Source organism: Nipponia nippon, unplaced genomic scaffold (genome assembly GCF_047370975.1).
Source record: "Nipponia nippon isolate SJK-2023a ecotype South Korea unplaced genomic scaffold, ASM4737097v1 scaffold_1, whole genome shotgun sequence".
In the NCBI taxonomy this organism is placed as follows: Eukaryota; Metazoa; Chordata; class Aves; order Pelecaniformes; family Threskiornithidae; genus Nipponia; species Nipponia nippon.
In genome coordinates, this window is record NW_028262290.1 from 127,681,622 (window position 1) to 127,694,256 (window position 12,635).

The following is a 12,635-nucleotide window of genomic DNA, read 5'->3' on the forward strand; positions in this document are numbered from 1 at the left end:
AAAGAAGTAAAAAATAGCAGCTGTTTCTTCCCCATGTGGAAATTAGATACACAGTTGCTAAACTGAAGCATTTTACCCAATTTAAATGTAATCTGGAGTCCTTTTCTTCTTTTATGATAAGAACGTAAAGTCTTCTGTATCTGATTCCATTAATGAATTACTAAACCTGGCTCAAACTTTTTCATGTAACAGTTAGAAAAGAGGTGAGTGCAGTGCTGTTACATCATGTAAAATATTAATTTGCATTAATGAAAGATTTACTTTTAGTAATGAACGAAAACAGTGAATGTGTACAAAATATCTCAACTGAATCTTTGCCTAAAACAACAAAAAGTGAATTTTTGGATATTCAAACTTAATTCAAAGATGTAATTTAATGCAGGCATAATGATCTTGTTAAGTCAGTAGTTAATGTTCTCACAATAACATTAATTCTGTCTTCCTTCAGGTACTTAATATAGCAGAGTATACCGCTATGTAATTTATTATTGGTAGGATTATGTCATGGTTTAGCCCCAGCTGGCAACTAAGCACCATACAGCTGCTTGCTTACACCCCCTATCTCCACCGGTGGGATGGGGGAGAGAATCAGAAGAGTAAAAGTGTGAACACTTGTGGGTTGAGATAAGAACAGTTTAATAATTGAAATAAAATATAATAATAATTATTATTATTATTGTAATGAAAAGGGAAGTAACAAAAAGAGAAAGAAATGAAACCCAAGAAGGACAAATGATGGCAATGAAAAACAATTGCTCACCACCAACCGACCGATGCCCAGCCTGTCACTGAGCAGCAGCCGTACCCTGATCAGCTCCCCCCCAGTCTATATGCTGAGTATGACATCATGTGGTATGGAATATCCCTTTGGCCAGTTTGGGTCAGCTGTCCTGGCTGTGCCCCATCCCAGCTTCTTGTGCACCTCCAGCCTTCTCTTTGGCAAGCCAGTACGAGAAGCTGAAAAGTCCTTGACTGCTTAGCAACAACTAAAACATCAGTATGTTATCAATATTATTCTCATCCTAAATCCAAAACACAGCACTATACCAGCTACTAGAAAGAAAATTAACTCTATCTCAGCCGAAACCATGTCAGATTCCCATTAATGATCACTATCTTGAAAATCTTTTGAAATCTTCACAATTGTATTTTCCAATGTCCTTTGTGTTTAGGTTGTCTTAATTAAACAAACAAACAAAAAGTAATAGCAAGGGACTTTGTTTCTCCTACTTACTACCAGTTTAGGTAAATTGTCTTCTGAGCAATAAAATCACAGACTTAAATGCTGCCATTTAAGTTCCTGTTAGTTGAATCTTTCCTCCCCTTTTAACTGTTTTGTAGTATGGTGGCAAGATTACAGCATTTTCAATGATTAATCCATTTTTTTTCATACATGACCAGTATTCATCAGCCTTCTCATTCATCTGAGTAGCTTACAGGACATAGCAATTTCTGACATGTACTTTTGTCTTTTGCAGACCAGATGTTTCTATCCTTTTATATTTAAAGGTGAAACCCTGATTTTTACTTCACTAATAACATATTGCACTATAAATCTAATGATCTGTTTGGGGATTTGAGTTAAAAAAGTGCTCCCAGTCTCACTCTAGTGAATAAACCAACTTCTTTTGTACAGTGCTTGCTAACAGAGGTGGCTATTTTATTGATGAATATGGAAAATGTGTGTAGTCCAGTGCTTTGTTCCATTCCTCTAATTTATGACACCAGTAATAATGGATGATGAATGAGATATCCAAAACATTAATAAATTATCTTAAGAGGTATACTAAATCAAAGAGGAGGAGACTAAGAAATAATCTCATATAATGCCTCCAAGAAAAGTAAGCTAATTCCAGAGTCATTTATTCAGCAATATGCAAAAACCCAGAGAAATTTGTTGAAATTGAACTGCTATAGTTAGTATGCTTTTAATATAACTCAGCGTTCCAAATGTGCTATTCTAGACATTTGGATCGCCAGCTTCAGGTGGCAAGAGATGTAAAACGTACAGACTAAAATCATTCTTAAATATTTAAGTTAAAACGTTGAGTTTAAGCATGTTTAAAATAAAACCCAGCAATTTTGTCCTACGTTGACGATGCTTACATCCTCTTCCCTAAATTCATCTATCCACTAACAGGGTTGAAATTTGCAGCAGTTTTCTGCTGTAGTTTGCATTCACTAACTTGATGATTCTGTGTGAAATATGCACTTGATCTAAGAGAAGCTGTGCAGCCTTTCTTTTTTTTAGCAGTGAAGTTTTCATGTTTTGTCCATTTGGATGCCACAAGCAGTAGTTTTCCCAGTGACACTGGCTGTCTCAGAAGGAGTCTTCATGTCAGAAGAGGCATTTGGCTGCTTACGCAGTATTCATATACCATTTTGCTATAGGCAGGGAGCAGCAAAGTAGTGGGTCAGATTTATGCAAACAAACAATTGCTATTCTTATTAATCTGTTTCTTATTAATGTTAGTAAGTCCAGTGAAATATAGTCACTATTGTAAAATGGAGTGAGATTTAGGGAGTGCAAATGTTCCTGATGTTGGTAGAAATAAAACATCCTGGAGGTGGTATAAGTTTTTCCATCTCACAAACTGATAATTTTGAGGTTCTATGAATGTGGTTTTTATCACATTTAGATGACCTATGTGTGGGCTCAGATAATCTTGTCATCAAAATGAGCAATGTGTCTTTTGTCCTCCCCCTGTTCTCCTTTTTTGGTATTTTTTTTCCATGCCTTTGCTGGGGTTTATATGGCCATATGGAACTGATCCACTACTTTGTAATTTTGTATTTGATGCTTCAATAAATGGGGCATCTGAAATAAAAATGTAATTGGAAAGAATAAGTTTTCAGCCATGTTAAAAAAAAAAAAAAAAAAAAGAAAAAGTAACCAATCCAGTAATACGTTTTGTGACAGCAACAGAGGAATGCTTTGGCCTTAAGCATATTACTTCAGAAATAATAATAAAATAATCTTAAATGGAGGGTTGTACTCTGTCATGTATATGACATTTGAGGGCTTATTAGAATCAAGAAGTGCACAACTAAGGCTCTTTGAAAAAGAGAAAAGAACTTTAAGTAGCAAAATGTGAGTATGAAATAACTGTAAATTAATTTTTTGCCCAGTCCATTTATTTAAGCATTAATTATGTTTCATCATTTCTGATTAATAGTTTAAGTTATTTAAATAGTGTAGTAATTGTGTTTTTTAAACACAATAGAAGAGTGTCTTTAATTGGAAAACCAAATTTTGCTAACAAAATAAAGATCCCATAGTTTGGAGTACTTCCAGGTTAATGTATTATGGAGAAGTCTGCAGTGAATACTGCAGATCAATACAATGAAGGGTTAATTGTGAAAACTGATAGAAGTTTTATTTTCTTATAAATCAAGGGGTTGGTAAAATGAACGCTTACTGTTGATCATTAGAATACAAAACTATCTGTTAAAATCAATTAACATGCATATCTGATGACTGATTATATAAATATGAAAGTCAAATAATTGTAATCGTTAACCATGGCTTCAGGTCATACGAGTTGTCAGCTCAAAAAAACTAGAGGAGAAAGAGGTTGATTTGCATATATTTAATGTGGCATGCTGTACATGTGGGAATTTGAGATAAACCTTTGCTAGTAATCTGCTTGTTTTTATCTAAAAATCGACTAGGAAGCATGGGTCATAACAGTCAAATGAGCAATGTGTTGTATTGATAACAGTTGATTCAGTAGTTTGGGATTTAACATTTTACTATATGTTTTAATATTTTAAAACTGATTTTGTACTAAGAGACAATTGGAAGAAGCTGGTTAAAAAGTATTAAAAAGAAATATTCAAAGTTCTTACCAGCAACATACTCAAAATTATCCTTTAACTGATTGTAAGACTGGGTTACTTTTAGAATTTTTAATTAGGCTTATACAATATGTACAACAAGCACTTCTTTGCTTTTTACTATTAAAATCAGAGCTATATGAAAAATTTTAAATGAAGTACTGTACTGAGTCACAAAAGTATTTTTCTATGTGAAGTGGACCAAACAGATAACTTTTAATTTAATTGATCAATTGTAATAAATAGAGGGAGGGAAGTGTGGCAGAGGAATGAGGCTTCTGGCCTGGGAAGGATCTACATATTATTTATGTTCCTGACTGTAATAATCCATTGCAATTTTTTTTTTTTTCAATGATAATGCAAAATATTCTATGTAACTCATAACAATTCAAAGAATCCTAAGCAGTGGTACTGCTTAGAGAAGGTCTGATTCCAGAATCTCAGGATCATTCCTGAGCCATTGTATGTCCCCGTAATCCTCAAAATCTTTTAATGTGTGAAGGTATATACTGCTTTTACAAGGATCCATTACTTTAAAAAAGAAGGATTTGGGATATGTATGATTTGTTTTGGGGGTGGATGGGATTCGAAGATGTGGTGTGGGAATGAATTGTGGTTCTCAAACAGAAATCTGGGCACTGAAAGAGGATACCTTAGCAAGAAAAAAAAGTCTTATTTGTCCCACTTCAGAAACAGATATTGTGAGAAAAAAGTGCTTCAGATTCCTTAAAATACAGAAGTTTTTTGTACTCTTGTGTTTTGGGGCTTGCAGTGTTATTAGCTCAAAGGGGAAGTATGCTTTTTCATGATGACTATACTTAGCCAGGAGGAATAGTCCTTTTTAAAGCAAATTGAAATGAGTGTATGAGAGCGTGAAATTATCAGCAGCGCTGGTGCACATTTACATTACTTCTACATACTCTTTTGAATGACCACACAACAGAACAAGTACTTCATTTCCACTGTGTTGATTTTTCTTGACAAAACATGGCAGTCTATCCAAAGGAGGGTGTTTAGCCAAGATAAATATAAAATTTATGATTAAGCAAAGTGTTTCCTTATTATAATCCCTAAAGAGAGTTTGAGACTTGTTAAATATAATGTGCCCAGGTAGTTTTAAGAGTAAATTATCCTTTATGCTTTTAAATGCTGAAATACAGCAACACCATCAACCATTTGAGATCTTACCAGCAGAAACAATACTGCATACTGATTTCCTTTGAACCAAGTAGCAGAAAAACATGCATATATACAACATATAACCTTGGGTTTGATGTATTCATTCAGTTTTACAGTCCTACACAGAGATCAAGAATCCATGTCAGTGGCATGGTTTATAAAATCGTGTCTCACACTTTCCTGTAATGTGTGTTACAGAAGAAAGCAAATAAACCTTTTTGCACGAATAGATAAAAATTGATAACATGATTACACTTCTGGCACATTTCCTTAACTGCTATATTTATGGAATACCACTTTGAAGAAAACTATGGCGACTGTCAATATTATTCATTAAAATAAATGGAGAATGAAAACTGACTCAAGGAGATGAGATGATTTTGACCTTTGTGGTGCCAGTGTTGGCTTTGGAGTGCAGTGTTCTAATTAAATTGTGAATGTACTTAGATAGTGGATATTAAATGATCTCACTGTATTCTTTCAAGGGCTGTGAACTTCCAAAATCAAGGATAACATTAGATGTCAGCCAAGTATTTTGTCCTTCTCGTGGTTTGTCTTTACATCTGAATTAGTGCCAGTTTGCACAGATTGTGTGTCAGCTTAAATACAAGAAACAGGCCTCAGTCTGCTTGAACTCATTCCACCAAAGACTTCTAAAAACTTTTGGTAGTCTGCAAACTGTAATGGTTGTTTCACATTAAGTTGCTTTGTAGAATTATAAAACAGCTTTTCTTGTGCTTTCAAATAAAATGTTGTCATCCGCTAATGAATGAGATACCATCTGTAATAATTAAGGTTATTCTACTTGTTTTTCCCCTGCAGCAAAACTTCTGAAGGTTTGCAGAAGACAGTAAGAGAACCACCAAGAAGGCTATTGCAGTATTGTAAGTACTGCACCCAGGAAGAAAAAAAGAAATATGTGAATTAAGAATGTTGTAAAGAGATTTTCATTTTTTTGGGGGGAAAAATGAGCTACCTAAAGGGATTACATGTAAAATACAGAGCAGGATGTATTGTAGCAATCATGTTAATAATTTACAAAGGAAAAACTGCACTCTTGTAAAATCTAAAATTGTATCCTTGTGCAGTATAATCAGGAATTTACCAATAGCAGTGAAAAATATTTCTCTATCCACCAAAGATTGATCTAGTTTATATACATTTGTTTATTTAAAACTATCAGAATTTAGAAAATCATTGTAGTTTTGTAGGTTTGTCATTTGTTTTAGTGACTTATTGTTTAGGTTATTTTGCAGAATTATTTATTTGCTGATTTATTTATGTATTTCATTATTTATTTATTTGATTATTTAGTAAATTATTTATCTGATGAATTATTAATACATCTTCATGACATGCTTTAAATTATTTATAACTTAATTTTGAGTTTATTGCTTTTCGACGCTGCATTGTTACTGACTAGTTTTGATTTTTTTTTTTTTTCCTTGGTTCTTGAAAATTAAAGTACTAGCTCTAAGGCAAAAGTATATTCTTTGCAGAATCCATAGATGGTTTTCAATGAAGTAATTTACCATGTAGATACTAATTTTGTTTAGCTTTATATTGCTTAATATCACTTTTCTACTTATTTAGCTTTTGCTTCTATTATTTTCATAGATGTGTCAAGATCAAATGAGTGACCTTTAAGGAGCAAAGATAAATGTTTACTTTAAAATGTGTAGAAACAGAGTAGTTCTATTTTCCCCTTAATAAGTACTCTTTAATTATTCTTAAAGTTAACGAGAGATATTTTTGTCCCAATAAAATGGATGTTTTTAAAATTAGACTCTTGATATTTGAACTAATACATTTAACTTCTAATAAGAAAATAATTATTCACAATAATAACTCATATGGAGAGTTCCTTTTTAGCAGCAAGGTTTTAAATATATGGGAAGGGACGGTGGTATCTTTAGACACAGGCAGAAGAAGATATGTGTCAAGGGGGGAAGGTGGGTAGTAGGGTTCCCCCCCCCCCAGTGTTTTTTACATGCATAGTAATTTATAAGCTCCGAAAATGTAACATGTCTGTGTTGTTGTATGTAAACTACTCTCAGGTTCTGTGTTCACAAAGAATCATTCCTAGTGCACAACATGTTGTCATGAAGCCTGTTTTTGTGTTGCTGAAAGGTCTGAAATCTCATCTTTTACTCCCAAGAGGCTTGAGTGAAGGTATAAAAGCAGTGTAAGGGGCCAATTTTAGGCTTCACGTATGAGCACCAGCTCTACAGAGTTTGAAACAGTTGCCTGGGATCAGAATTTGACTTGGAGTCAATTCTGATGGGTTTTTGAGGACCAATGAGCCTCTTACCTGAAGTTGCCTATTTGACCTCAGTTCCCAATGAGTGACTGGTTGGGCAGTCTGAAGCCACCTTGCAGGAGAGCGCTGTGACTGACAGCTCTGTTTCAGAGCTGTAATGAATAGGGCAAAGCAGCAGTTCCTCTGCAAAAGTGCCGTGTGCATAACGTGGCCTTTATTCTATGTTTAGTGCTTGAAATGAATTACTATATACTTTAAAGTTTTAACACGGCATGGAGAGGCTGCATTGTACATTCCAAGTTTCAATGCTGTTGAAATACAGTAGAAATGGCCTCTGTAGACAGGTTTCACTATAGAACTTAAATTATGCATGTGTATATCCAAATTCCTTATTTTGAAATATTGAATGTATGAATATTTAATTTGTATCTTGCTTTAGTATCTTCATATGCTTGCCTTAAAGGAAGCTGTTTCCTTTGATTTATATACATGGATAAAAATGTGTGTACAGTATGTATCAATGGTTTTTCTCTCTACGGTGTTAGATGAACAGCTTTAGATAATGATAGCTACTGATTTTTATTCTGCAGCTTTCTACCATTGTATAAAACGTAAATTTGTCCTATTTGTTGTATTAATCTTACTTGAATTTCAAATTCATTTGCTTTCCAGAAATATTTTCTTAATTACATACTTTAAGAAAAGTCAAGTATGTTGCAGATCTTAACGATGCAGTATTTTTGGTCTGTGCACAGTAACAAAGCTCTGAATATTATTATTTGGGGCAGAGTTCCAATCTGAAATTTACATTTCTCCTTATTTGAATGTTTTCACTGAAGCTGAGAACTCCAAGGGAGTTCCTCAACATATACTAGTTTATGCGACATGCTCTATGAAATTTAGTACAGTCGCTCTTATTTCCTTGCGTAAATGAGGTCTTATTGTTGAATAAGACCTATTATAAGCAGTTACAAAGGTAAGTGCTGCCAATGCATTCTGCCACCAGTTTCTCGGAGTATGAAACACTTCCTGAAAGACGTGCTACTACTGTTACAGGGTAATATAACGCAGCTTATGTGTTGGCACTGAAAGTAGCTACTTCATAATGATGACAAGTGAAAGTACAGCCAAAGGTCACATTAAACAAGAGATTTCTTTCACACCTCATCCATTTTCTGGATGTGGTATGAAAATAGCTTTGTTCCCTACACTTCAGTATTTTTAAAAATAAGTTATCTTGAAATAATGTTTTATGCCTTGTCTATTACTTTGTTCACATTTTAAGAGGTGGACTGTGGAATTCCAGCATGCTAACTTCGGTGCTACAAAAGCGTTTGAAATTAGCTTAAATTTTGGCTGCAATTAGACAACATAAGTAGTATTTCATCTCACTACATTTTTTTGGTTTGCAAACTTGCTTAAAGGCATAGCTTTAAGTTCTAGAAAAAGAACTATTAATGTGCAAAGTGGTATTTATATTGATGTTGCATGACTAACTACGGTTTTATTCTTTTTCGTATCTTTTAAGAAGAAAGATATGTATTTTTTTCTGAAAATTGCAGGCTGTTCTTCAGAAATAGAAAAAGACCGAACCTATCCATGTTGACAGACTGTTTCTTAGCTCTGTTTTAAAAAGATCCTGTCAGTAATGTGAAAGGATAATTTACGTTGTATGCTCAATCAGTTCCCCACCTTACGCTGAAATGGCCAACCAGGATGCTAAAACAAGGTGTCATTTGAAAAACATGAATAGTCACGTATTAGATAATGAAAATGAATCTGGCTTATTTCACAGAGGGTGCTGAACAGTTAGGAGATGCTGGTTGGGAAGCCTAAATCTGGTGTATTATTGGTAGGTGTATTTCTGTTCTAATCTAACTCCATAGAAATCGCAGAAGCCATATTAAGCTCTTCTTCAATTTATTCCATACAGATAAAAGAATTTACATCTCATGAGTCATATATTTCCTGTTGTATCTTTAATACAGCCATTTTTAGTATTTTTCTTGCCTCTTTCCTCTATTGGTATGCTCAGAAAGTCTGTGTGTAGGAGCTTGTTATTTCACCCGTGAGGCAAGGAGAAGTTCAAATCAATAGCAGTGTGTTGTTGACATTAAATGATGTTTCTTCTTGCCACAATAAGACTTGATTTTGTCATCCTAATGACGCTAGCTGGCTTCACAGAATAACGATCAGCACTCTCTCAAATCAAACTTTACAAGTATTAAAAAAAAAAACCTTTGAAGGAAATACTAGAGAAATACTCCAGTATTTGTAACCAAACACATACATTGGCTTTGTAAAACGAATATTCAAGTTCTGTTACACTTTGTAGGGAAACTGCTTTGCAATGCATTTTGGAAGTCTTTGTTAAAAGATGTAGGATTGATCAGAGCTGACAGTGATGAAAGCATGATGTTTTAAAAAGAAACGATGCAAACATTATTTAAAATATAAGTTCATGTAAAATATGGATCATAGTAAGACCTCAGCTAAAAAAAGCAACAAATCAAAAAACCTCAAGCTAGTAGAAACTCTGTATGTTTCACAGAAAAATCTTTGCAGCACTGCCTAGAAGGAGGATGTCTGCAAAAGGAAAAAGGTAGAGCCAGCAAGATGTTACCACGCTAGGTCTGGGATTGCACTCTGTAGCATGGTCAAACAGGAGTAAGCAGTTGGTTCTCGACTTGAACTAAGGATCCCATAGGGAGACAGGAGCTGTAGAAAGATGTGAATTTGAGAGGAAATAGTGTAGCCATGGGAAGCAATATTATGATGATAGGAACTTACGGGCTTAATGTTGGTAGCAACAGTGGATTATTGAGAAGCACAGGGTCTTTTGTGTTGGACATCTGAAAGCAATAGAAGTTGAATCATCCTATTATATTACTAAAATACAACAGCATATTTGTAAATTTATATACATATCTTTCACTGTATGAAAAGTGTTACTTTTTTTATCTGAAAGAACATTAGAAGATATTATGGCTGTATGGTTAAGCACTCACATAGCAAGTTGTGAATTTTAACTTGAATATTGGACCCCCAACAGCGTGTTCTATGAAGGCCTTTTAACAGTAAGCAGCTTTATTACTAGCTACACCCATGTAGCTTTTCTGTTCTATTTGCAGTATTTTGATTGTTTTATATTTTTATGCAAAACATGGGTTCATAGTCTAAACTGCAATCTAATATTTTTTCATTTTACAATATCTTCCCTTCTCATTTCTTCTATATGATTTTCATAAAGTCACCTGACAAACTGTCCACATATCATGATGACCTTTCCTGGAGAGGAAATGCCTCCTATTTTGCAGGCAGTGAAAAAATCCTCATGAGAATTACAGTAACTAGTTTTATTTCAGTAATGGTAGCGAATATTATATAAACTTTAAGCAATATTTTGTGGGTTTTTTGAATGCGTGTTAACTGCAGGAAATGAGTAGCACCTAAAAGACAATGACCAGTAACTTCAGAAATGTAGCTCTTTGAGTTTATCTGCCTCAAATCCAGAAAGTTTTTGATAATTCTCCTTCTCATTGAAATATGTTTTAGTGAGTTAGGTCAAGTCTACATCAGGAGCACTTTGCCAGTTTATTTGTACTAGCAATACACATCTACCTCAGATGCAATGTACTAGCAAAGTGCTAGTGAGAATAGCTTAGTCTTGTTCGTACATACTTCTTCATTCTGTCTCCAATGCTGAAAGAAGCTAAAAATCAATTTTGCTAGTGTAACTTCCCCTTATTTGCATGAAGTTAGCACACTTCATGGAGTACCACCAGCATACTCTTATCCTGCCACATGTAGGTGTAATATCTTACCATATATGTTAAGATGCCTACCACGAAGAGCCTCTAACATCTTGTCAGCAATACGGTGAAGATGCAAGAAGTTCAGTGAAGAAGGCTGTGCCTAGTGTGGTGCCTTGTCTCTACTGAAACATGTTTTTCCTTTCAGCTGAAATTCTGATCTTGCAAACGTTTGAGCCTAACTTACGACAAGCTGATAGTGGCACTGAAGTTGATGAATATATTCTCTTACAGCATTATATATTTAGTAAACACTAATTTTAGACTATTTTCTTTATCCCAGGCTCTTGCATTTGACATATGTTATAGCTGGATTTAATGTTCCTTACTCTGTTGTGAAGATCAACAAACATTAAAAACATCCCATATAGTGGTTGCAAAAACAGCAAAAATATCAAATGCAAAGAGCTTTGTTGTTCTCCCTTTTTTGGTTGTTGTTTATATTGTTTCTCGCACGCGCGCGTGTGTTTGTAACTGCCATGCTTCAGCTGACCAGAGTTTTCAAAGACTCTAGGCATCTGGGATTGTCCCATTTTATCATATTTATGTCAATTCTAATGTTTGATAAAAAAGATGGGAGGTTTTAGATTAATACTGCAAAACTTATCTTTTATACAATAAGCTTTAACATGAAATTCATATGATTTGTGGATTCAGGTAAACAAGAAGTAATTCCTTTGGAATTATAATATCTATTGATATAGATATAGTTGGTGTGTACAAGTAATCTAGAAACCTGATGTATAAGCTTTTCCTTGAAATTTCTCCTAATTTGCAGCCAACAAATGAAATTATTGCAGTTATTTGACTAGATAAATGTACTTTTTTCTGTTTCTGTACAGAACTGTTTTTGTTTCTGTACTATGCAACTCCTCGCCATGGTATGTCTAAGCGATCTCTTCTTTAATTGATTCAAAAGATAATTTTCTTAACATTTTTGTTCACAATTTGTAAAGAATTCTATTTGCCTTGCTATACCTACTTGTTCTTAATAAATACCTGCACCACCTGGGGGTGAATGTAAAATTAACTTGGGAGTGAGAAGTATATTTTGGTAACAACCTGAAAAAATTATCTTTTGTTTCTCTTTAATCACCTAAAATCTACTGTACTACTCTTAAGACTCTTTCATAGAGAGAGACTTTATTGTATGAATGTGCATGCAATACATTCTTAGAACAATTAGTAAAACTACGGGCACATCTGAAGGCATATTCTGCATTTTCAGTGAAATGCATTTTGAATAAGTAGCTGATCTATTGAGTAGAGTTGTCCATTGATTCTAAAGATATTTTTTTCTGTGCTCAGACAAATCAAGATGGTAATCATTTATAATTTCTTGCCTTCATGAAAAGGAGTGATGAATAATATGATTGGAAGGAATGCATGAGTCATGAAATGGGGAGCTGGGCAATCATGGAAAAATTCACTTTAAAAACTCTCTTCTGCTTACCAGGATCCATAATGTGAGTTCAGTTTTCTGTAACATAATCCAGAAATTACGATGGTAAAGGTTTTAATAAAAGCCTTGGATGGATGAACAACAG

At 34.1% G+C, this 12,635-nt stretch overlaps 1 protein-coding gene across 3 annotated transcripts in view; it reads left to right on the top strand.

Annotated features, from left to right (window-relative positions):
• TBC1D5 (TBC1 domain family member 5) overlaps positions 1–12,635 on the top strand; it is a 318,020-nt gene that overhangs the window by 17,717 nt on the left and 287,668 nt on the right. For 2 of the 3 annotated variants that reach the window (XM_087771855.1, XM_087771860.1), the window contains exon 2: positions 5,839–5,900. The gene's annotated coding sequence lies outside the window, so the exon portion shown is untranslated. Of the gene's footprint in view, positions 1–5,838; positions 5,901–12,635 lie in introns of those variants that run through there. The other variant, XM_087771874.1, reaches the window with a different exon arrangement.